Raw genomic sequence first — 27,021 nt, 5'->3', positions numbered from 1 at the left:
CCATTATACTTTACAATAAAAGGTCTTTCAATTTTTAAAGATTTCTTTCTATATTAAATTGTCATTTAATTACTTATTTATTAATCTTTGGATCATATGTTAATAGATTTAAAGCTGGAAAAAATCTCAGAGTTCCAATTCAGTTTACAGATGACGATACTGAGGCCTGAAAAAGTTCAGTAACTTGCTCAAGATCACACAGGTAGTAAGTGGCCGAACCAGAATTTGGAAAAAAAAAAAGTCCACTGCCTCCAAGTATAGCTCTTACCACTGTACCATTCTGATTCAAATGATGTACCTACCTCAATAATTGCTTCAACATTTCAAGTTTTGGCTACAAGTATCTAAACAAATGTTATCCCTTGAACTAGAGGTAGAATTTCTTTATTTATGTCAACTCTAACCCATTTAAAAAATAAACTCTATAAATATCCTCAGGCTAAATCCAAAAAGCCATTTTCCTTAGCAACAAAACAGTGACTTCAATCATGCATCTTAACAGGGTTGCTACCTCATTTTGGTCAGAGCATGAATGCCATAAACAACCAGTCTGTTTAGTTGTGGTTAAAAGATGATTTGAAAAGTACAACAAATTCACCCATGGGATTTTTTTTTTTGACCAGTTACTTGCACTAGCTCCTGTCCATTCAAATGACAGAATCATCCAAATGTCTTACTTAGAGCTAAAAGCTGCCTGAGTAACTGGGCCCAGTCAGTGCTTACTTCAAAAGACTATACTTCAGGGCATAAGCAAGAGGAAGCCTAGAGAGAATGTACACGAGATCAAACTCTGCACAGGGACTGAACCTGAAAAAAGCAGAAAGAGTATAGGAACAGAGGTGGGTAGAGAATGAAGAAATATGGGAAAATATTACCACCTTAGATCAAAAAATAATATGGGCCATAGGATTTTTCCAGGTTCATTTCTTATTCTAAATCATGTGCTTGGTGCATAGCCTTTTCTCTGCCTTTGACCTCCCTCCTCCCTAGAGATCCCAATTCAGTGGGAGCTCAATAAGCTATCTGTCAAGCTGATAAAGCTTTCACACAAAAGGATGTTGCCACTGACACTTCTTGTCACTACGGTGTAGTTTCTAAGAGGTGTGCTTTTCCTTCTTGTTTCTGCTTCCTGCTCATCATGAAGAGGATGAACAAGGACCTGTGAAAAGTCAGGCAGTATTTTTCCTCCAAATAACAGAGTGCACTTCTCTTAAGAAGATACAACTTCAAAGAAGTAAAGTTATGTGCATAATGGAAATAAATAGCAAATGTTAACATTAAATTTCCCTAAAAAAAAACAGATAATGGAAAGAACTCTGTCAAAGAAAAAGAGATAAAAATCTGTTTCTTTGCTATTTTTCTCAGAGGCTCACTGGAAAAGAAATAGTATAAATGCCTGCTCCTCCCCCTTCATCTCTCAAAGGTGAAATATAATCTCTGTTCTAATATAATGCACAAGAGAAGTAATGTGCTCTTGTCAATGAGCTGTACTAGCAAAACCCAAACTAGGAAACTCATTTTTCATGCAGCAAGGAAATGCTAAAAATTTTTTCATCTAATCTGTGATGAATATGGTGCCAGCAAAGACTGTAGAGATATAGTTACCTAGTTAATAAGGATGAAGATCTTCAGTATATTTTATTTTTGAATGAATGTAAGATAAATAATTTAACCACTGGTTTATTCTTGCTTGTATGAAATTCATATACAATTTAATAGAGTTGTCATGTTATTTCTCACAAAGTTAATGACAATTTAAAACCACACTGTTGATATTTCTTGTTCTGAAATGTATTCCCCTTGATGAGAAGAAAAGAACTCAGTACATATGTATGTATTTATTCATGTAAGTATGTATCTACTGTGTGTGTGTGTGTGTGTGTGTGTGTGTGTGTGTGTGTGTGTGTGTGTGTAGGACTTAGAAGAAAGAAATCTTAGGTCTTAGGTCTGGATCAAAAAAAATTGTCAGTCCCCCCTTGTGGTTGTCATCTAGGATAGAAACACAAAATTGAAAAACTCCTTTTCTTAAGGAACTTATATTCTAATAAGACTAGAAACAAGTAAACAACTATGTACAAATAAAACAAAAAACGAAGTCATTATTCCCCAATGTATAAATGGTCAAAGGATATGAACAGGCAATTTTCAGCTGAAGAAATTAAAGCTATTTGTAGTCATATGAAAAAATGCTCTAAATCACTATTAATTAGAGAAATACAAATTAAAACAACTCTCAGATAACACCACATACCTATCAGATTGGCTAATATTGCAGCAAAGGAAAATGATAAATGTTGGAGAAGATGTGGGAAAATTAAAACACTAACACATTATTCATTTTATTTCATTTTAATTGGGGGGGGCAGAGCAATGAGGGTTAAGTGACTTGCCCAGGGTCACACAGCTAGTGAGTGTCAAGAGTCTGAGGCTGGATTTGAACTCAGGTTCTCCTGAATCCAGGGGCACTGATTTATCCATTGCACCATATAACTGCCCCCATGCTACCTAGCTGCCCCCACACATTGTTCATGGAGTTGTTAACTGATCCAACCATTCTGGAGAGCAATTTGGAACTATGCCCAAAGGGCTATAAAACTGTGAATTCCCTTTGATCCAGCAATACCACTACTAGGTCTGTATCCCAAAAGATCATAAAAAGGGGAAAATCCACATGTACAAAATTATTTATAGTAGCTCTTGTAGTGACAAAGAATTAGAAATTGAGCGGATGACCATCATTTGGGGAACTGGTTAAACAAGTTGTGGTATATGAATGTATTGGAATACTATTGTGCCATAAGAGATGATGAGCAGTGGATTTCAGAAAAATCTAGAAAGACTTACATGAACTGATGCTGAGTGAAATGCGCAGAATCAAAAAAATATTGTACACAGTAACAGCAACATTGTATTATGATCATCTACTTTAGACTCATTTTTTCTTAGTAATATAATCAAATACAATTCCAAAAGACTAACAATGGAAAATGCTATCCATATGCAGATAAGGAACAAGGAATATAGATCAAAGTATACTATTTTCCCTTTTTTTGTTTCTCATGCCTTTTCCCTTTTGTACTGATTCTTCTTTCACAACATGACTAATGTGGACATACATCTAACATATATAACTTATGTCAGATTTCTTGCTGTCCCAGGAAGGGCGAAGGGAAGGGAGGGTAGGGGAAAAATTTGGAACTCACAATCTTAGAAATATGAATATTGAAAACTATTTTTGTATATAATTGGGAAAAATAAAATACTATTAAGTGGGGGAAAGTAAAAAGTAAAACAAAGTCATTTCTGGGGAAAATTAAAAATTGGTTTGAAATTAATGTAATTGAGAAGAGCCTGTTAGAGAAGGTAGCACTTCTGCTTAGCTTTGAAGGGAGCTAGACAGTCCCACTCACAGCATGAGGAAGCAGAACATTCCCAACCTTAAGGGCAGTCTGTGCAAAGGAACAGTGGTGGGAGATGTTGTGCTTTTCATAGAGAAAAGAAAGTAAACCCAGCTTGACCTAAATGTAAAATTAGTGAGTGGGATTGAGAAATCTGTATGAGAAGATGGGTTGCAGCCAGATTGTGAAGAGATTGAAACATCAAACAGGAATTCATACTTTATCCTAGAGGCAGATCACTTGACACACAATCTGGAGCTTCTGTTATTGCAACAGATTATCTCTACCACTAATTATCATCATATAGTATATTAGAAATACAGTGCACTAGAGGTTGAAATAAATCATTTCTCACCATGCAAAATATTTTAGAAGCTATTTTTGTAACCCAATCCCTGATATTTAAATTGCTAACTGAATGCTAACAAGTTGATCAGTTAGTAAAATATTTCTTAACTGCCTACTATGTCCTGAAGGAGCTCACAATCTAATGAGGGATGAAAACACATAAAGAGAAGCTAAGACATGGGGGGGGGGGAGAGGGTACAGCCATGTGGGTATAGGTACATGATGAGGTCCTGAAATCAATGGGAAAGATCAGATGGCTGCCCTGAATGTCCTTCTTAAATGGAGGACTTGGGAAGAGCATTCGGGGAAACTCTCTAATGTCCACCCTCTACCCACTCCAATCAGAGTGAGGGAAGGGCTCCAGGGGAAGAGTGTACTGAGGAGGTGTGAATGTTGGCATTGATGTATTGCAGGATAATGAATTTCTGGATATCATTTACAAAGTAGAAGAGAGTAGACATTTGAGAAATGATAAGTGAATGTAGCACATAATCCAAACTACCATAAAGCAACATATCAGAGGAGTAATAGGGCAAATATAAGTCTATGATTCAGTTAACCCAGGTTCAAACACCAGTCCTGCTAATTAGTGCTTGTGTAATCTGTGGACTATGGGTTCACCATCTCTCAAATGGCATCTGGAATTAAAAATCTCTACAATGTTCTAAATACTAAATTCAATAATCCACTGAAAAAATGGGCTGCAATAAGACAGCAATTAGCTGAAATCCAATTAAATATAAACCAATAAAACTTATGTTATCTTTCTCTCATAGCAAGAGATAGATCATTGAGCTTGGAATCTGAAATCTTTGGCAGGTCATTTATCCCCTCTAGCTTTCAGTTTCCTCCTTTGTAAAAGGGTGGGATTGGACTCCATGGCCTAAAGTTTCCTCTAGCTATAAATGTGTGACTCTATGACCCTATGGAATGCAAAAAATAAAAAAAAAAACTAGCCTTGCTGATTTAGCATAAGATATATATAAACAGAGAATCCCTGAATAATGATAGAAATTCCAGCAGACATCCTTTGCTCAGGGTAGTCTTCTACCCCATATAATAATGTATAATTAAAGTATTCTCAGAATGATTATAGTGAGACACTGAAAGATACCCATTCAGGAAAGAAACATTAAATTATGAGCACCATATTTAAGGTAATCGTAATCCAGTGTATTCAAAAATAGTCCAGAATTATACTTTGATTGAAGTTATGCAAAAGTCATATTTGATATCTGACCAAGATCATATTTGGAAAATATGATCACTATAAAAGTACTCTAGTAAGGCAGGAGATTATGTAACTGTATTTTCAAAGGTTTTCAGAAATGAAGGCAAAAATAGTTTTCTGAAAACCATCTAGTGAAGTAAAAGTTAACCAGAAAATTCAGTTAAATAGGCAATCTCGTTTCCTGAACATTCCTGCTATTTCAGTTTCACTGTATTTATTCTGATTTAAAATTATGAGCAGCTTTTTAGGAAAGAGGCAAACAGTCCACTATATTTATAGGATCAAAGATTTTGAGTTGGAAGGACCATAAAGTTCAACAAATCCAATCTCCTTTTACAGATGAGGATGCTGAGGTCCAGAATACTTTAATCACTTGTACAAGTTCACAGAAGCACTAAGTGTAAAACAAGAATTTTTGGCAAAGATACTGGAGTGGTTTGTCATTTCCTTCTCCAATTTAGGTAATAGGAACTATTAAATGCCTGTCTCTGTTTCTCAGATTCATTTCCATCCAGGTCCTCAGACTCCAGATCCATCACTCTTCCCATTTTCCATGCTAGAAGTTAAACCTCTGTATAAATATTGTCCTTAGGAAGGAAAGGGCTAAAATATATATGTCTTTCTTTTGCATTTATATATATATTTAGGTCATCATTATATTCAATTATGATCATTTAAAGATTTTGTTCCAGTTAATGATGATGATAGTGATATTAATAATAATATATGATCTAACATGCTTTTTTAAAAGAATACGAGGGGCAGCTAGATGGCGCAGTGGATAGAGCACTGGCCCTGGATTCAGGAGTACCTGAGTTCAAATCCAGCCTCAGACACTTAACACTTACTAGCTGTGTGACCCTGAGCAAGTCACTTAACCCCAATTGCCCCTCAAAAAACAAAAACAAACAAAAAAGAATACGAGATATAGAGATAGTGACATAGAGAGGGAGACAGAGAAAAAGAGAAAAGGAGACATTAATAAAATATTAATGTAAGCTTCTCTAGGTACTTCTTCCCCACCAAGGGAAAAAAAAATCAGATGCTCACAGATAGCTGGCAAGGATCTAAGGTCTATTTTCTAGTGTGAAAAGCAGCTATATAAATCATAGCTAGCAATTAATGAAATAATTTAACCAGTGTAGGGTATTTTCTGTGATTTTGTAGACTCTAACACTCAAAGTATCAATTATCAGGACAAAAATTAGGCTTTTTGTTCATTTAAATTCTAAATTGATTTTAAAGAATGTTGCTCTTTCCATTATAAAAGTATTATTTTATAAAATGTTATATATATGATCAATTGCACTCTAGATGTTACAATTCAGCAACCATCTAGTGAAATAGGTACAAAAGATGACCAAAAATGAAATGAAAGCATGGATAGGCCAAAATGCATTCAAAATATTTCATCACTAAGCTGTCCTTTAGATTTAAAATGAAAAGGTACATAACCGGATCACTACATCAAATATACAGATGACTACTTCTACTTCACTTCTGACCTTAACATGAGCTTTCTTACTATTATGAAAGTAAAATTGCTATTGAGTAAAACTATGTACTTTTTCAACCCTAAGGTTCCTTAGGGAAACACATTCAACTTAGTAACAAAAAATAGTTCAGTCTTATATGATGTTTGACAGATATGAGATAAAAATACCTTAAAGAATAAGAGATGAGGTATGGTATATTTTTTTCCTTTTCCTAGATTGCCTATAATTGAAAAAATGTAAACTTAATATATTCTATATTTCTTGATTCCTCTCTATTTTGTAATTCATTACATAGACAAAAATATGAGTATAAAAAGGAGATGAGATGGAGGTGATGCTATATTATGTAAAATAAATATTAAATATTTGAGAAGAAAATTCTTCTTGAGCCATTTTTTTTAATAAAACCTCTTTAGTTAAAAGTAATTTTCCAGGGGGCAGCTAGGTGGTGCCGGATAAAGCACTGGCCTTGGATTCAGGACCTGAGTTCAAATACAGTTTCAGATACTTGACACTTAATAGCTGTGTGACCCTATGCAAATCACTTAACCCTCAATGCCCCATCAGAAAGAAAGAAAGAAGGAAAGAAAGAAAGAAAGAAAGGAAGGAAGGAAGGAAGGAAGGAAGGAAGGAAGGAAGGAAGGAAGGAAGGAAGGAAGGAAGGAAGGAAGGAAGGAAGGAAGGAAGGAAGGAAGGAAGGAAGGAAGAAAGAAAGAGAAATCTTCCCCAATGACAAAGTATTCACCCATCAAAGTTAAGTCTCTTCCTTGTGAGTATAATTGTTTACATGGGAGGGGGGAAAGCAGACAAGTCAAGAGAAGAACTGGAAAATAGCAAGGTTCTCAGCATTTAGGCAATTTGTTGTTCTTAGGTCATTCAGTCATGTCCAACTCTACATGATCCCATCAACTTTTGTCCATGGGATTTTCTTGGCAAAGATACTGGAGTGGTTTGTCATTTTGTTTTCCAATTAAGGTAGTAGGAACTATTAAATGTCTGCCCTTTACATATGATTGTACATATATAAGATATATCAGGTTCCTTTCTGTCTTGGGGAGTGGAGATAGAAGGGAGGGAGGGAGAAAAATTTGGAACTAAAAATTCTATGAAAACAAATGTTGCAAATTATATTTACATGTAACTGGAAAATAATAAAACACTTTTAGGATTTAAAAAAGAGCTTATTAAAAGTCACCTATGCCACTGAAATCAGAAATCCTGATGATATCAATGTTAGAAACAGAATGGTAGATTTTGATGGGCCTCAAGAGTACATTTAGTCCAATACCATCAATGCACAAGTTAAAGAACTAAGATTGAGAAAGGTCAAATAGTTTATCCTACATCACATAACGGGTAAGTGAAAGAGCTAGGATGAAAAACATGGTATTTTGGTTCTAAGACTAATATTCTTTTCATTAACCTTAAATGGTTCCTAAATGAAGTTTACACATGGGTTATTGAGATGAGGCCATACAAAACAAGTTGTTAGTGTGCAAATAATTGACTGGATTGTGATCTCTTTGATTTGGGAGATCTTCCTCTCCTTTCTCTACCATTCAGAAGGTACCACTGAAACACTCTGGGTGTCTAGCTACTATTCTTTGCTCTCACTACATGACTAGCTCATTTTCTTTTTCAGTAATACAACTTCTTAATGGCATCCTTTATCTCAGAGATCTTTGGTATTTATTGTTGTTTATGTATTACAGCCTGTTACTTTGCACTTTTTCACTAACTTAGCTTTTTCATTAACTTTTTCATTCTAAGTGATGCTTATCTTACTTTTCCAGAGGTAGAGATGTTCCAGGTCTCACTATCATTATAGCAACACTGATAAACTATATGTTGCCAATATGGGAAGCTTGGAGTCAAGAAAGTCTTTTGTAATTTCCTGAAATAAATCCAGTCTATTCTTTCCTTCCTTTTCAATTCAGGACTCAGCTCAATGTCCATCAATTTTTTTCTGGGCCAAATATATATATTTATGGACAATTTCCCAAAGGTGTTGATTAAGATATATATTAAAGTCTGAACAAGAAGCATTTAATATGGGTGCATGAAAAGGCCAGGCTCCCTAAAGTGATTACAGATGTCCTCCAGGATATACTGCAGGGCCTTCAGGTTTGATGCAATTAACACAGTGTTAACCTCATACAGGAACATCTGGAGAACTTCACCATCCACAGAGTCACTTTTCAACATAGATTATAGATTCTGCACTAGATTTCCTGCACTACAGTGGAGAATAATTTTAATGAGCATTTATCTTCCTCTTTTATGACCTTCCTTATTTTTATTTTCAGAATTACTGAACAGGATTATTACATGTCCTAAGGAATCCTGAAGAGTCTTGATGACATTTTAAGTCAGTTTTATTAGGTCAAATCAAATACGTTTTTAATCAGTAAAAAATAAACAAAATAGAATCTTATTTTCTCTACATCTTTCAATCAATTGTGAGGTGAGAAAGTTGTAATCCATTTTAAAATTTCAACCACAAAAATTCATTCATTATTTATTGGTATACTTATTATGAATGTTCTTAATTTGTGTATAGATGACCCTTATAAAATTTTTTGAGTAGTTAAAAGAATAGACAAATAAGTTGCAAGTGACTGTTGCTTGATCATCCTTTTTTTAAAATCATTAATGTCTGACATTGCGTCCATATCTATGGTATTTTCCTCTCCTTTAGATACCTTGTAAATGAGTCCTTTAACTCCCTCAGAACTAATTTGCAGCTGGCACAATTAGCTTCTATATATAACTAATCTAATCTGGCTGCTTCTGCTTTCTGTTTCTTTAGTATCATTTCTACTTCCTCTGTAAAGGAAGTCCAGTTTCAAGGACTATGATGTTAGGATCTGAGTGTGGCTGTTCCACTTTTATTGATGGAGAAAGTGCTGTTTTGTAATAATTTTTGTAAATCATTCAATTTTTTTCTTCTGTTTGTAGTCCTTCTTTAGTTTTTATCCTTGAATGTCTTTATTTGTATATCTGACCAAACTTTCTTTAACCTGTTTTCACTTTCCACTAATTGTCTCTGCTATAAAAATGATACTACTCATAATTATCCATCATTGTACAGATGGAGTTATATTTTAATGAAGTTTTTGCCTTTGGCAGACAACTCTCTCAATTTGGCAAGTAACTCAGATGTGACTAAAGTGTTTTCTGGGCTATTTTGATGTTCTTGTTATAGCAATTAATTTAAATTTGTTAAACTTCTAGAAAAAAATATTACAGTTTGTGTCAATATCATTTCTCTTATCTGTTTCCCATTTTTTTAAAAATTCAAAATGTGTTTAAATAAGTCAAAGTTAAATCTTCTTAAGGATATGTTATATCTTTTTTTCTCTTCTATTCTTTCATCTTTCTTGTGAAACCTTATCTCTGACAAGTCAATGGTCTGTGTACAGACAGATGACTGAGGAATTTCCCTCCCATTCTTAAGAAGATTTTTCTTCAAGTAGATATAGATATAGATATGGACGTAGACATATATATGTGTGTGTGTGTGTGTGTGTGTGTGTGTATATGCATATATGTTTATAATTATAAAAATAATATAGAAGGCATATAATCCAGTTGATATAAGGAGCCAACTCTAGTCAGTTGCTCCTGTCTGCATTCAGCACAAGTTTAGCTAAATCCAGAGAGACTGATTTGCTTTGGTGGAGGTAGTTACCCATACACATTATGAGATGGCATGTTACATAAGTATGTAATTAAGTTGTCTAATAATATGTGAAGGATATGTTTTCCATAACACTATGAGAAATGTTTCCCTATATAAAGAATTAATTATTTGAGGTTTTTATGCCTTGGCGCACACTGGCCTGGGGTTCCGCAAACCACATAGTGTTCCACCCACTGGTTGTAGCCATTGCTAGAGGTCTGGCACCTCACATCATCACCACTTGAAGCCTACATGGGCCTTGCAAAATTATAATAATTGGAAGCCTAGTGAAAGCAATCATGTGACCGTCAGAGCAGCCATCCCATTGGCTGGGGATGTGTGGGGTGTTTCTAAGTTTGGGGGAAGAGATTTGGGCATTCTAGGTGGAAGCTGGAAAGTGACAGGTGTTCTGCTGTGTATTTTCAGCTGATTCCTGGGCGATGGTATTTTTTCAGGTATTATAATTTCCCTTTCCCCATTTTATTTCCTTTCCCTTGATCCTACTGATCCTGTTTGTGTGTGTGTGTGTGTGTGTTTTTCTTTTAAAGTTCATTCTTGTTAAAATAAATCTTGTTCTGTTTTGAGGGAGGTTGCCGGTCTCCTTCCTTGCCCCAATATTGTGGCAAGCTGCTTAGCTAGCACTCCCCAATTAAAAATTGGTCCCCACACCTAGGAAACCTGGCCATTGTCACTTAAGGATTTTATTGGTTTGAAGGAAAATTCCATTATCTCCTGGTCCTTTGTAAACCAAACATGCCTAGATGTTTAAAGTATGGTTTTCAGGATCCTATTTTTGCTCAATTTTTACTCTTCATAAGAACAGTATAGACAGGAGTGACTGTAACAACTACAGAGGAATTTCACTTCTCAGCATCATTGGGAAGATGTTTGCCAAGATCTTTTTTTTTTTTTTTTTTTTTTTTTTTTAGTGAGGCAATTGGGGTTAAGTGACTTGCCTAGGGTCACACAGCTAGTAAGTGGTAAGTGTCTGAGGCCAGATTTGAACTCAGGTACTCCTGACTCCAGGGCCGGTGCTCTATCCACTGTGCCACCTAGCTGCCCCTTGCCAAGGTCATCTTGCTTAGACTGCCTAAACTTGCCGGCCATGTTTACCCCAAATTCCAATGTGGCTTTCAAGCAGGGAGGTCAACTATTGATATGATTTTCTCGCTTCACCAACTGTAAGAAAAGTGCAGAGAACAAAGAAAACCCCTCTTCATTGACCTGACCAAAGCATTTGATATGGTTAACAGAGAAAGTCTTTTTTGAAATTCTTTTGAGAATTGGTTTCCCTCCTAAACTCCATAGCCTGATTCGCTCCTTTCATTTCAACATGCAGGGTGTTGTACAGTTCAAAGGCAACAGCTCTGAAGCATTCAGCATAAACAGCAGAGTCAAGCAAGGATGTGTGCTTGCTCCCATCCTGTTTGGGATTTTCTTCTCCATGCTGTTACGTCATGCTTTGAGTTCATCAACTGATGGCATCTATCTGCATTCCCAGTCAGACAAAGGCTTGTTCAACGTTTCATGTCTGAGATCTAAAACCAGAGTGAGAGAGGTAGCACCCTTAGAGACCTGCTTTTCGCCAATGATGCTACACTTGCCTGTCACTCAGAGCGTGATTTGCAGACCTTGATGGATTGCTTCTCTCAAGCTTGCATGGACTTTGGCCTAAACATTAATCTTAAAAAGATGAAAGTCATAGTCAGAGTGCTATGTCACCTCCATTGATAGACATTGGTAGCTACCAGTTGGATGTCGTAAGCCAATTCTCGTATCTTGGCTCTATTATCAGTGACAATTTGTCACTTGATTCTGAGATCAATCAGAGGATTGGGAGAGCTACTTCAAACATGTATAAGCTTGCCAAGCATGTCTGGGCAAACAGTAAACTGACAAGATGAGCCAAATTTGCCATCTATTGAGCATGTGTCCTGAGTACCTTACTGTATGGCAGTGAAACATGGACTACATACACTAGACAAGAGAAGAAGCTTAACATCTTCCACATGCGCTGCCTTTGGCACATCCTTGGCATATCTTGGTCGGATACGATCACCAACACAGAATTGCTCCAACGCACACAACTTCCGAGCATCTACATGCTACTGAAACAAAGATGGCTGCGCTGGCTCAGTCATGTGCACCGCATGCAAGACCGACGCATTCCTAAAGACCTACTCTATGGCGAGTTAGCCTCAGGCCAAAGACCTGCTGGACACCCCCAGCTTTGCTACAGAGATATATGCAAGCAAGACTTGAGGGCTCTGGGAATAGATACTGGCAGCTGGAAGGAGATGGCCAAGGACCACGCCTGATGGAGTTCAGTACTCGGGAGCAGCTTATGCGCAGCTGAGATGGGCCTCCAAGCTCTGGACGAAGAAAAACGAATGAGACTCAGGAACCGACGGGCAACAGAGAGCGCAGTTTTCAGATGTCCTTGTTGCAGCAGGAGCTGTGGCTCCCGTATTGGACTGCACAGCCACACTGTGGCCTGTGGCTCTTCAAGGCGCTGATCCATGGTCATCAGCGACTGGTGGAAGCCTACTACTAATTTTTGTTCAAGCTTTTCCAGATTCCATGTTCATGTTCTGGATATCTGCAAATATTTCCAGTTGAATGAGAAATTGTGATCTTTTTCTTGATTAGAGCTTTAGAATTAGAACTCTTCTGTATCTGTTTAGGGAGTCTGAGGATGAGGGAGACAGGGAATCACACTGAGTCTTGGTTCCTACAAACTAAGCATGACTTTAGGAGAAGTAACACCTTCTCAGAAAACCTCTGAAGAAGGGAGCGGGAATTAGAGAAATCAGAGTTTGGTACTATAGAAAAGAGATGTTTATTATATGCCTTGGGATAGAAAATATATATAATATAAAGAATTATATTAATATATTAATTTAAAAACACAAACTTCTTAAGTTAATATTGATATATATTCTAAAGTATAGCTGCAGCTATTTTCCCCTTCTTAGTTTCCATCCTACTCTTAAATCTCCAAGCTTACCTCTTATGCTATGTTAGCTGATAAGAAAGTAAGCACTGAATTTTAAAAACCGAATATTTAAGCAATTTAGAAGAGAATGAACAATGGAAAGTTACTTTGTCAGAGACTTTGCCATTAAATGCTATTTCAATTTACATTGCCCACTTCTGTGGTTACTGCTGGTCAAATGAGACAAGTGTAAAGTAATGAGGAAAGAGAAAGCGAAACAAATTCTCCCGGTATGACACCTCTGGTATGACAGGGATCATTAAGTGGCAGCATGATTACAAATGAACAACTGTATGGCCCTGCTCTCAGCTTTAGCGTCTAATCACTTGAGTATGGTTCCCCTTTGTCCCTCACTCCCCACCTTTTTAAATAGGACATAGATTATTTCCAATCATAAAGCTATTGTATTATCTGTTTGCAAACCAAGAAAATCTTTGTAATTTTACTGGAAGCTCCAGACAAGAAGATAAAATATGGCTGCCTCCCTTGGTCATAGATGGAAAGAAGTATTTGATGATTTCATTCTAACCTTTCCATTTTTCTAAGATAAATTAACCCATAACTGTTAACTAGAAAAGAGACAGCAAGACCAAATTAGAAGGCTGCTTTAATAGTTTAGGCAAGAATTAATGAAGGCCTCAAGTAAGGTAATAATCTAAAGAGAAGCAAGAAGACAAATGTAAAGATGGAAGGGGACAGAAGAAAAGAGATATTGTAGAAATAGATTTGACAACTGATTCTATATGAGACAGTATTAAAAGAAAGTTGCAACATCCAGTAACAAATAGTGTCTCAATGGGAATATTAGATAGATATGGTAAATCAAAGGTTAAAACTTCCATATTAAGTCTTATTATATACAATGATATATAAATATCCTCTAGTTTTGCTCAAGGCTGAAATCAGGACGAGTGTAAGATAATCCAGTTTGCTGTAAACAAAAGTATAAAATTCTCTCTGTGAATCTCATTATTAGATAGATAGTAATGAAAATAATTCATTTTTTAAAGACAAAAATGATTATAAATCTTTCAAATATTTATAGCTCAATTTTCACTCCCTTAAAACTAAAACCTACAATTTAAAGTTTCTGATTGCTTGGCCTGGTCAGAATAAAAAAAGACAAGTTTTCTAGACCTCTTCCCTTAAATATTTCTATGTAACAAAGACACAGACATCCCAATTGTTTAGAATTTGGAAGAGCTTAAATTTCTTCCTAGCATTTTCCTTTTTTGTTATGATGGAAGGATGGGGGAGGGTCACAGGGAGGGGAATGAGAGGATAGGTGAGGGAGGGAAGGAAAGAAAGAAGGAAGGAACAAAGGAAGGAGGAAGGAAGGAGGAAGGAGAGAAGAAAGGAAAGGAGGGAGGAGGGGAGGAAGGAGGGAGGGAGCAAAGGACAGAAGGAAGGAGGGATGTAGTTAAGGAGGGAGGAGGGAAGGAAAGAAGGAAGGAGGAAGGTTAGGAAGGAGGGAGGGAGGAAGGAATGAAGGAGAAAGATAGCAGCAGAGACAGAGCATGAGAGAGACTCTTCTGGTGCAAGACCAATAGTACTTATCGTAAGCATCCCAGAATCCTTTTTTATCCAAAGTACTAACATGGCATATAATGGATAGGGTGTTAAAATTGCAGTCAGGAAAGTTTTGGCTTCACAAATGGCCTCAGACACTTGATATATTGTGTGTCTCTGGAAAAGTCATTTGCCTCTCTAAGCCTCTATTTCTTAACTTTTATAATAAAGATTCTATTAGCATCTTTGTCATGGGATTATTATAGAAATCAAATGAGCTAATGCATGTAAAGTGAGTCACAAACCACAAAACAAATATATTTCATCTGTTGTTGGTGGTGGTGTTTTTGTTGTTGGTGGTGGTGGTGGTGGTAGTGGTGTTTCAAATATCTATTCTCAGGGCACACTCAAACATTAGCTCTCTCCAAGGATAATACTTAGTCATTGGATAAAAAACTAAAAGCATCCATAACTCAACAGGGTTAGGCATTATTAGAATGTTTTGATTTTATTTTCCATGGAAGCAATACATTCTGTGGTGAAATGCTTTTAACTCCCCTAAAAATTAAATCAATTTAATGGAATAAACATTTATTATGTATCTACTATAGACAAGGCACTTTCTTATGATTTAAGAATTTATGAATTTTCCTTTTAACATAATTTTATCTAGTAATAAGGATAATAATATCCACCATTTATGCAGTGCTTTATGGTTTGCAGTGGGTCTTGCATATGTTTTCAAATATATTGTGAATTAATTAGGAAATTAAAGAGAACCTAATGAGTTAATGTTGTTGGAAGTTTCTTAAAGACAGTCAAATAGCACTAGAAATTCTCTAGCAAACAAGGAAACCCTTTGATAAGATCCCCTATGGGCCAAAGTTATTATTCATTTAAAATGTGACATTACCACTTTTGTGTAGCTTAATTAATATTTAGTTGTAATCAGCACACATTATCTCCTAGAAAATAATTCCATTCCTTCTCTCCTTTTCCAAGAATTTCTATTTTAATAATGTAAATGATCATTTCTTTTCAATCTCACTCCTAGAATCCTAGGTCTAGACCTTTTTTATCTTACACCCCAATTATTCCAGTCCTTCCCTCACTGATCCCTCTGTTTCCATTATCTCTTCTTTTCAATTCATCTGGCTCTGATATTTGTCACCTATGTGTCTTCACTTTTCTATTCTAAAAAATAGAAAAACACTTATACTACATACTTTATAGGGTTATTATGTTGCAAAAAATTCTAAAATTTAAAGTTATAGAGAAAGGTGAGTTTCTGTCATTGTTGTTGTTGTTATATCATCATCATCATCCTCACCATCACTACCATAAATCACTACTGACTTAGAAAATGTCACCTCCTTGCTCAGAAACTTCCATTTGCCACATAGTATCTACAAGGTCAATTCACAACTCTTTACACTAGTCTCTTACCTAACTCTGCAAACTTGTTCCCTTTTACTCTTCTATGTTAATTATCTTGAACCAAATGAGTTTTTCATTATTCCCCTAAATGAGCCATGTCTGTCCACTCCTATAACATTGTTCCTTCTATTTCTTATCCTATCTACTGTATTTTCCTTCTGGTTTTTTGTTTTGTTTTGTTTTGTTTTTTTGCTTATCTAATCCTGGGTTTTCATTGGTTGATGAGAAACTCTCAGAAAAGTATTTCTTAGAGCACTGAGAATTTAAGAGTTTTGTCTAGGGTCACATAGACACTTTATGTCAGAGGCAGGATTTGCATTCAGGTCTTTCTGGCTTTGAAGCCAGCTCTCTATTTACTATACCTCTCAGGTTTCATTATTAGTTTTCCTTTAAAGTCTAATTGAAGTCAGAACTTTCATTCTTCTTTACTAAATTGTGAGCTTCAAGTGGAGGAACTGTCTTTTACCTCTTTCTTTGTATCCCCAGCACTTAGCATAGTGTCTGACATAGTAGGTGTTTCATAAATGTTTATTGACTGATTTTACTTATTAATGAAGCTTCTGAAACCTTGGCTGCAACAACATTCATGACTTCTCAAACCTTAACATTTATTATTTAATGGTTTGGGTTTTTCCCCCAATAATTAACACCTTTTACTTCTATTTAAGTTTTCTGTGACTGTTTTCCCCCTACCTATATTATAAATATTTAGAGGGCAAGGGATACTATCAGGAATCTTTCTCTACTCTTAGCACTTACCATAATGACCAAGATACACATTCACTCAGTAAATAGATACTGATCAGAAGGATAAAGTCAGCTATATGCACATAGCCACCAATCTAGGTTGCATGCCTTCTCTTCAGATATATTCATTGCTCTTCCAATGAAAGGAAGATATTTTTTGTTAGATATTTTGCTTCATGGAATTTTATTTTTCTTTTTGTTTTTGTGGGGCAATGAGGGTTAAGTGACTTGACCAGGGCCACACAACTAGTAAGTGTCAAGTGTCTGAGGCCAGATTTGAACTCAGGTTCTCCTGAATCCAGGGTCAGTGCTTTATCCACTGTGCCACCTAGCTCCTCTCCTCGTGGTATTTTAACGTATAAAACAAAGATATGTAAATGTATTCCAGGCTCAGAGTTCACATTTATTAAACTTAATGGATTCTATATTCCTGTAGTAAAACCATTAACTCAGTAAAAGAGTAAATATTGTTAGGATACTCCATACTCCTTGTTTTCTCTTTTTCTTGTTGTTGTTATTGTGTGTTGTTTTGTTTTGTTTTGATTTTGTTGAGGCAATTGGGATTAAATGACTTGCCCAGGGTCACGCAACTAGAAAGTGTTAACTATCTGAGGCCGGATAGGAACTCAGGTCCTCCTGAATCCAGGACCGATGCTCTATCCACTGCAATACCTAGCTACCTCCTCTTGTTGTTTTAAATAATTTGTATCCAATTTAACAGATCCTATTTGGAATTCATATACTTAAAATTAAAACTGGACCTATCCTGTGATCTCTAGCGGTTTGAGAATAGAGAAAACTGCTCTGCAAAAATATTTTATGATTACATGCAACTGTGAGTAGAACATGACTTTTTTTTTTTTTTGGAGAAGTATCAAAGGTCTTTATTTACATTCTCGCCAGAATGGGCCACTCCCTAATAGAATGGCCAGAACATGACTTTTTAAAAAAATAATAAATATTTTTATTTAAAGTTTTGGGTTCTGGGGGGGGGGCGGAGCAGAGACAAGATGGAGGAGGAGAGACTGTGACTCCTGCAAGCTCTCAATAAACTGTCTGCTCACTCCAAAATAATGCCATAAAACAACCCCCAAAGCAACCTAACTCATATAAGAAGAGAGTGAGACTATTTTCCAGCCAAAGAAGGCAACTGAGATCACCTGCTGATCAGGCTGAGAGAGGAGCTCAGCATGGTATGGACACAGACAGGAACAGACTGCGCCTCCAGGGTCCCAGAGTCTTTGGTGCCAGCATCATCTTCTGAGGCTCAGCTTGCAGAAAACTGAGGGGGTTCAGTGGTTTGCTGGGGTGAAGTGGCTGTGGTCTCTGGTGGAATTGGTATGAAGTGCCCTGGTTCTGAACCAGTGCACCAAATAGAGTGGTGGTGGCCCAGTGGGGGAAGGGCACAGGCACACCAAGTCTCTGACCATCAGATTTCAATCAGACATCTGCTTCTGTGTAGAGATGAGTAAGCAAAGAAAGCAGCAGACTATAGATAGGGGGTTTTTTTGTGTGTGGGAAAAGTATACTAGAAGACACCCTCAGAAGAAGATAATAACAAAGTCAAAGCTCCAAAATCCAAAGCTTCCAAGAAAAATATAAATTGGTCTCAGGCCCTGGAAATGCTCAAAAGGGACTTTGAAGAGAAAGTAGGAGAGAGAGAAGGAAGATTTAGAGAGATGGAGGAAAGAATGGAAAGAGAAATGAGAGTGATGCAGGAGAGTCATGAGAAAAAAGTCAACAGCTTAAAATGCCAAATGGAAAAGGAGATACAAAAGCTCACTGAAAAAAATAATTGCCTAAGAATTAGGAATTAGGATTGGACAAATGGAAGCTAGTGACTTTATGAGAAAACAAGACACAGAGAAGAAAATACAAATGAATAAAAAAATAGAGGGCAATATGAAATATCTCCTTAGAAAAACAACTGACCTGGAAAATAGATACAGGAGAGATAATTTGAAAATCACTGGACTACCTGAATACCAAGATCAAGGAAAGATCTTAGACATCATCTTCAAGAAATTATCAGGGGAAACTGCCCTGATATTCTAGAAGCAGAAGATAAAATAGAAATTGAAAGAATCCACTGATCACCTCCTAAAAGGGATCCCAAAAGAAAACTTCCAGGGATATCATAGCCAAATTCCAGAGAACCCCGGTCAAGGAGAAAATATTGCAAGCAGCTAGAAAAAAGGAATTAAAATACTGTGGAGATACAGTAAGGACAATACAAAATCTAGTAGAATCTATATTAAAAGACCAGAGGGCATGGAATTTTATATTCCAGAGGGCAACACAGCCACAAATTTCCTACCCAGAAAAACTGTGTATAATCTTTCGGAGGAAAAAATGTGACTTCCATGAAAAAGAGGCATTTGTGATGAAAAGGTCTGAACTGAATAGAAAATTTGACTTTCAATTACAAGACCCTAGAGAAGCATAAAAAGGTAAATAGGATAAAGAAATCATGGGGGATATTAAAAGATTAAACTGTTTACATTCCTACATGGGAAGATAATACTTCCAACTGATAAAATCTTTCTCAGTATTAGAGAAGCTGAAAGGAATATACTTTGAGGGCACAGATGTGAATTGAATATGAAGGGATGATAACTGTAAAGCATTTAGAGCATTTTTTTGTTTATCCTTTTTTTGTGGGGCAGTCATGGTGGGGTGGCTTATGTCTGGGACCAGATTTGGGCTCGAGGCCTCCTTGGTCCAGGGCTGGTGCTTTGTCCACTGTGTCACCTAGCTAACCTATGATAATTTTTAAAATAAAGTTAAGGGGTAAGAGGAATGCACTGGAAGATAGGGAAAGGGAGAAGTGGAATATGGTAAAATAACTCACATAAAAGAAACAAGAAAAAGCTTTTGGAGTGGAGGGGAAGATGGGGAAGGAGCAGGGGAGTGAGTGAGCCTTACTCTCATCAGAATTGCCTCAAAGAGGGAATAACATACACACAGATGTATGTATAGTAATATATTGCTCCCTGAGGGAAACTGGGAAGGGAAGGATATTGAGGGCAGTGGGGAAGGCCAAGGAAGGAAGGGCAGATTGGGGAAGGGGACAGTAAAAAGCAAAAATACAAAACAAAAAAAACTTTCAAGGAGGGATAGGGTGAAGGAAGATAGAACTATCAAGGGGAGGGAATAAGATGGAGGGTAATACAGTTAGCAATGGTAACTGTGAAAGAAATGATGAGCAGGATGACATCAGGATATATGAAAAATGCAATCCATCAACAGATCAAGAACTGTTGGTATCTGACTACAGATTGAAGTTTAATTGTATTTGTTAGCTCTTCTTTCTAAAGTTATTTTGTCTATTTTCTTTCACAACCTGACTAATGTGAAGATGTTTTGCATAACTGCTCCTGTATGGCTTATATTGAATTGCTGGATTTCATAGGGAGGGTTAAGGAGGGAGGGAGAAAGGAAATTTAGAACACAAAGCTTTAAAAAATCAATGTGAAAAGTAATGATGAGCAGGAGGAGTTCAGGGAAACCTGGAAGGACTTATATGGACTGATGCTGACAGAGAGGAGCAGAACCAGGAGAATATTATACACAGTAACAGCAACATTGTGTGATGAACAATAATGCTATCCTTGGCTCTTTTTAGCAATGGAATGATTCAAAACAATTTCAAAGAACTTCATGCTAGAAAATGTTCTCAACATCCAGAAAAAAGAACCGTAGTTTATGAATGCAGATTGAACCATACTATTTCTACTTTTCGGATGTTTTTTTTTTCCTTTTTTGAGGTTCTTCCTTGTGCTCCTATTCCTCTTTCACAATATGACTAATGCAGAGATATGTTTTAATGTGATTGCACATATATAACCTATATTAGATTGCTTTCTGTCTTGAGAAAGAGGGAGAGTAGGAGAAAAATTTGGGACTAAAAATCCTATGAAAACAGATTCTGAAAACTATCCTTATATGTAACTGGAAAATAATAAAATACTTTTATCAATAATAAAAAAATAAAGTTTTGAGTTCCAATTTTTATCACTCTTTCTGTAAGGGGATAAAATTCTAGCTAGTCTGTCTAAAATATCTAATGAGTGGTCGCCAATAAATTGTAAGCTTTAGTAAGAGTTTAGACTTTTAAGCATTTATTAAGGAGAATAAGAATTTGATGAAGAGAGAGAGAAAGGTCTGGATTCATCTATCTATCAAAGGGAGAGCACATCTTTAGCTCCACTCTCAACCAGAGTCCTGATGAAAGAGAGCAAGAGCACCAGCCTTGCCCCCTCTTCCTCCCACAAGCAAACGTCACTTCCTGACGCCAAAGAAAAGCCTCATCACCTTGCCCTCAGAGGCCTTCTTCTCATGGCGGAGCTTTCCTACAGTAAGTCTACAGCAGGTGGCGTCATTCCAATCGTTACACTTCCCTCTCTCCCTTGCCCCGTCTGTGAGACAGCAAGCAAGTAGACATGGGCTTTATATTTGCATTTATGCAAGACATCACCGTATTAGTCATTCCACACAAGAAAACTTAAATGAAAGAAAAAAAAAGAAAGTGAAAAAATAGCATGCTTCAGTCTGTGTTCAATCAGTATCAGTTCCTTGGAGATGGATTCATCATTCCTCTTTTGCAATTGTCTTGGATCATTGTATTGCTAACAATAGTTTAGTCATTCACAGTTCTTCATCAAATAATATTGCTATCACTTTGCACAGTGTTCTCCTGGATCTATTCACTTCACTATACATCAGTTCCTGTAAGTTTTTCCAGGCCTTTCTGAAATCATTCTGCCTATCATTTCTTATAGCACAATAATATTCCATCACCATTATATAGCACAGCTTGTTTAGCCATTCCCCAAATCATAGGCATTCCTTTGATTTCCAATTTTTAGCCACCACAAAAAGAGTTGCTATAAATATTTTTGTACAAATAGTTTTTTATCTCCTTTGGGGGCATGTCTTTGGGATATAAACCTAGCAGCAGTATTGCCAGATCAAAGGGTATGCACAGTTTTATAGCCCTTTGTGCATAATTCCCAATAGATCTCCAGAATGGTTGGATCTGTTCACAACTTCCCCAACAGTGGACTAGCATATCAGTTTCCCCACATCCCCTCTTATATTTGCTATTCTGAAAGGTGTGAGGTGTAAGACCTCAGATTTGTTTTACTTTGCATTTCTCTGATCAATAATGGTCTAGAGCTTTTTTTTAATATGACTATAGCTTTTATTTCTTTGTCTGGACACTCCCTATTCATATCCTTTGACCATTTATCAATTAAAGAATGACTTGCATTTTTATAAATTTGACACAGTTATGTAAATAGTTGAGAGAGGAGGCCTTTTTCAGAGATACTTGTTTCAAAAATTCTTTCCCAGTTTTATGATTCCCTTGTAATCTTGATTACATTAGCTCTGTTTGTGCAAAATCTTTTAAATTTTATATAATCAAAATTATCTATTTTACATTTTATATTTCTCTATATATCTTCTTTGGTAGTGAATTCTTTCTCTGCCCATAAATATTACCAAATCAACTATTCCATGTTCTCTTAATTTGCTTAGAACATGACTTTCTAAGTATTACAAAATGGATGTACAATGTTTATATAAATTTAGACTCCTTAAAAGATGAAAATTTTATTATGAAACAAAACTCTGGTTTTGTATTTCTATTTTAATTCAGTCATAGACCTACATTTATATCACCTAATGAATCTCAAATAAAAGAGTGCAACTTGGTTGCTACCTACTTGTGTGACTATGAACAAGTCACTTCTCCAAAGAAATTGAGTTTTTCATCAGAAAATAAGAATTAGATTAGATGATTTTTCAGGTCTATCCTTTCCAGCAGTAATATTCTGTGAGTTCATGTTTAATAGTTTAATTAACTATGATTTGGAAAAAAATTTAACAGAACACCTCATATCGATAAATTAAAACAATTTGTAGAAATTTTCATAAAGATGTAAAGCAGCATTAGGAGATGCTCTTATTATTGAGGTAATTGGTGTTCAACCTTAAATGTTACCTGTATGTATGGCTAAAATATCTTTATGGCATTAGACTTTAGAAATAAAATTACAGAAGCAAGAAAAAGAAAGCCAGAAAAAGTAGTGTTCTCACTTGGCAAGGTAAGTTATTTAAATGATAACTGATAATATTAAAGTGGGAAAGAAATAAAAGTTTTTCCTATATATCTGTTGCTAACTCCTCTTGCTCTTCCTGTCACTTCTCCCCATACTTAGGCTTTGATTATTTTTTTTCTTTTCCCACACTATAATTAGAGAACCAATCATTGTAATGGATTCATCTATTATCTCTACATGGATGACTCCATGATTATATGGGTATATTCATAACCCTGACTTATCTGCATCTAAGAAACGTTAGTATGTTATTTCATCATTACCACTTGCTTTCACATAATTAGTAATTGTTCCTATGATTTGTTCTTTGACTCACTCATTATTTAGGGTGTAATTAAGTCTCCATTTGGATTTCTTTCTTTAGTTTGAGTTCCCTGAATCAATTATTTGTTTATGGCATCATGATATGTAAATATATGTAAATGATTTATAACATGTACATTTCTGTCTTTTTACATTTTTTTTGCTCTATCTCTATATTCCTTTTTTCTAAGAATCCCAACTTAGCAATAAATTAGTTCTAAATCTCAAACACCATATATTCAACAACTTTTATGTCCAATGGTTATTTCAAATTGAGCATGTTTAAACTTTTATCTTTCCCAAAAATTCAATTCCCTTAACTGAACCAGTTGACAAATAGTCAAAGGATATGAATAGGCAATTTTAAGAAGAAATAAAAGCTATCAATAGTCTCATAAAATGCTCTAAATCACTACTAATTAGAAAAAAGCAAATTAAAACTGAGATACCGCCTCACACATATCTGATTAGCTAATATGACATAAAAGGAAAATGACAAATTGGAATACTGATGCACTTTTGGTGAAGTTGTAAAGTAGTCCAACCATTTTGGAGAACAATTTGGAATTATGCCCGAAGGGCTATAAAACTGTGTATATGCTTTGATGCAGCAATATCAGTACTAGTTCTGTATCCCAAAGAGATCGAAGGAAAAGTGAGAGGAACTATCTGTAACATATATCTACATAGCTATCTATAGCCATATATGAATATTTGTCTCTATTTATCTATCTATATCTATCTATATCTATATCATCTCAGTTCTTTTTGTGGAGGTAAAGAATTGGAACTTGAAGGGATACCCATCAATTAAAAAATGGCTGAACAAGATGTGGTATATGACTGTGATGGAATAATACTGTGCTATAAGAAATAACAAATAGGATACTTTCAGAGGAACCTGAGAAGACTTATATATGAAGTGAGCAGAATCAGGAAAACATTGTATACAATAAAACAATATTGTAGGGATGATCAACTGTGAAAGACTTAGCTATCATGATAAAGGCAATCCAAAACAATTTTCGAAGAAACCATGATGAAAAATCCTATGCACCTCTAGAGAGAAGATGCAACATTAGACTATGTCCTCATGTCTAAATTATTGCTTAGCTTTCAAATGATTTCCCTGGCTCCACTCCTCCAGTTCAATACTGTATTAATCCTCATACAACATAGACTTTGTCATAATAGTTTCCTGCTCTAAAAAACTGAGTGGGTCCCCATTACAAGTTGGAAAATGCCCATACTCATCAGCCTGCTCTACCTAAAATCTGTTCTTGATTTACTTTTCCAAAATTATTTTTCATTATTTCACAGCATGAACCTTTCATTTGAGCCAGAATAATTTCCTCACTATTTCCTAAGTATGTCATAAGTGTGTCAGCTTCTCAAGTTTGCTTTTGATATCCTCTCCTTCTGGAATACTCATGCCCATTCTCTTCACATAATTCAGATCATACCCATCCCTGAATGCCCAGATCAAGCCTTCTCTTTCCTAAATCTATATGCACTTGGAAAAAATAAGATAACATTTCCTTCTTTCTTTCTTTTTTTTTCTCTCTCTCTCTTTCTTTCTTTTGAAAAATAGGTTGCTTTACATTTCTTTTTTTTTCTTTTTCCTTTTTTTTTTTTTTTGGCCAGGCAATTAGGGTTAAGTGACTAGCCCAAGGACACATAGCTAGTACATGTCAAATGTCTGAGGCCGGATTTGAACTCAGGTCCTCCTGAATCCAGGACCAGTGCTTTATCCACTGTGCCACCTAGCTGCCCCTAAGATAACATTTCTAGATTCATTGACCTCTTTTCTGCTTAGTACCTGACATTCTGACATAAAATGTGTTCAAATATACATAATTTGTTATAAAAGTACACAGGATATTTCTTCATGAAACTTTTTCTAAATCAGATCTACACATTTGACAAATATCACCTGAAAATTTAGTTGAAATTGTTATGGTTATTATAACATATCATTCTTCTTATTATGTTGGGTTTAATTATAATATATAATTATTGAATTACAAATTATACTATAGTGTTAAATTAGGATATAAAGTATTATGATAATTATCATTATATTCTAACCCAATATATTATTGGTATAGTTATCTACCACTTTAAAGTTTGCAAAGTGCTTTATATATAGTATTTTAGTCTCACAATGCTAAAATATAAATGTTCTTATCGTCTCTATTTTATACTTGAAACAACTAAGACTAGTGGAAATTAAATTATTTGCAGAAGGTCCCCTAGCTAGTAAATGACTGGGGCAGGGTTTAAACCTAAGTCTTCCCATCTCCAAATGCAGTGCTCTATTCACTATTCTACCTATATGTCCCATTGTTTGTAGTAATTTTGTTTTTTAATTAAATTTAAATTATCAGTAGGAATTCAAAGGGAATAGGTAATGTAATAGATTTTCCAGGCATATAGGTCACCATGAGAAAATGACAAGAACTAACATACTTTCAGGGCAATGGAAGGAAAAACAGCAAAGATAACTGTTTTCCCAAGGTTCAAACAGCTTAGAAATGGAAAAATTAGCACTTGAATACATTTTTTCTTTTGTTTTGGCTTTTTGTTGTTTTTACAAATCAAATATTCTTTATACTACACTCCATTCTCTATGATCACCTCATGCTTTCATAAATGTTTTCAATGATACAGACCACATTTATTTCTTTCTTACTGCACCTCAAATTACCTATTTAGTATGGCACTTTTCTTAAAAAAGTTCCAGAGAAAATGTTATATTCTCCTTTTATCATTGCATTTGAGTGTCTTGAAACATTTATAAACAAGGATTCTTTCCTAACATCTAGACTAAATCCCACCTATTTTAATTTAAGTCTACTCTGTCTTGATCTGTTCTTTGAAGAAATGGATAATAGCTGCTTACTACACTGTAAACTATCCTTTTATGTTCCTGAAAAACTATTAGTAAGTCCTTCTTTAGCCTTCTCTTTTCCAAACTAAATAATCCCAATTATATAAGTATTTCTTTAATGTCCTATTTCCAATTCTTTCAACATTTTTCTTTTGCACTTTTAAACTCAATTAAAGTTTTCCATAGCGTAAAATATAGTTTTCAATTCTGAATGCAGAAGTCTAATGAGACTGATTACTTACAAATAGGGTTGGAAAGTTACTTCATGATTTCTGTTAGAATTCTGAAATTCACCTCAGGATCATTCACTTTGACTCCCATTATCCTAAGACTTTAACTTCCCTAAGTTAATTTTTCAAAAATATTATGTTCTTAATTCTAACCAGGAATATTCTTTCCCCTGAAGAACTCGTTTAATCCCTGTATTTAAGATAGCACTCACTTTTTAACTATACAAACAAATGCCAACTCTGGTTAAGTAGGACCATTTTCTTAGTGTTATCCTAAAAATGGTATGATTAAAATGCTTTCACAACTGTATGAATGTGTGAATATGACTATAAGGCTCACATATGACTAGCAGCACATTCCATAACAGCATGACTTTCCACCCATCACACAAAGGGCTTCAGGAAATGGAAGGAATTATAACTAAAGAAGTGTAACTAATGAAAATAATTTAATCAGAGGGTGTTCTTGCCTTGACACACTACACTCAAAGTAATAGTCCCTTTGTTGTATATCATGAAAAATAGGGCATTTTTTTCTTTCTCTTTGTCCCTGTTACCAATAAACATTGCTTTGTTGTTTACTTTGATGTATATACTTTATAATAATCATAGGTCATAATTAGATAGAAC

General features: G+C 35.4%; 1 protein-coding gene across 1 annotated transcript in view; it reads right to left on the bottom strand.

Moving 5' to 3' along the window:
• The window catches only part of MMP16 (matrix metallopeptidase 16), a 387,096-nt gene that overhangs the window by 218,875 nt on the left and 141,200 nt on the right, over positions 1 to 27,021 (bottom strand). The gene's annotated exons all lie outside the window — the stretch shown is intronic.

This window comes from Dromiciops gliroides, chromosome 1, assembly GCF_019393635.1.
Source record: "Dromiciops gliroides isolate mDroGli1 chromosome 1, mDroGli1.pri, whole genome shotgun sequence".
Classification (NCBI taxonomy): domain Eukaryota; kingdom Metazoa; phylum Chordata; class Mammalia; order Microbiotheria; family Microbiotheriidae; genus Dromiciops; species Dromiciops gliroides.
The sequence above is the reverse complement of the archived record's forward strand: the minus strand, read 5'-3'. Positions and strand labels throughout refer to the sequence as shown.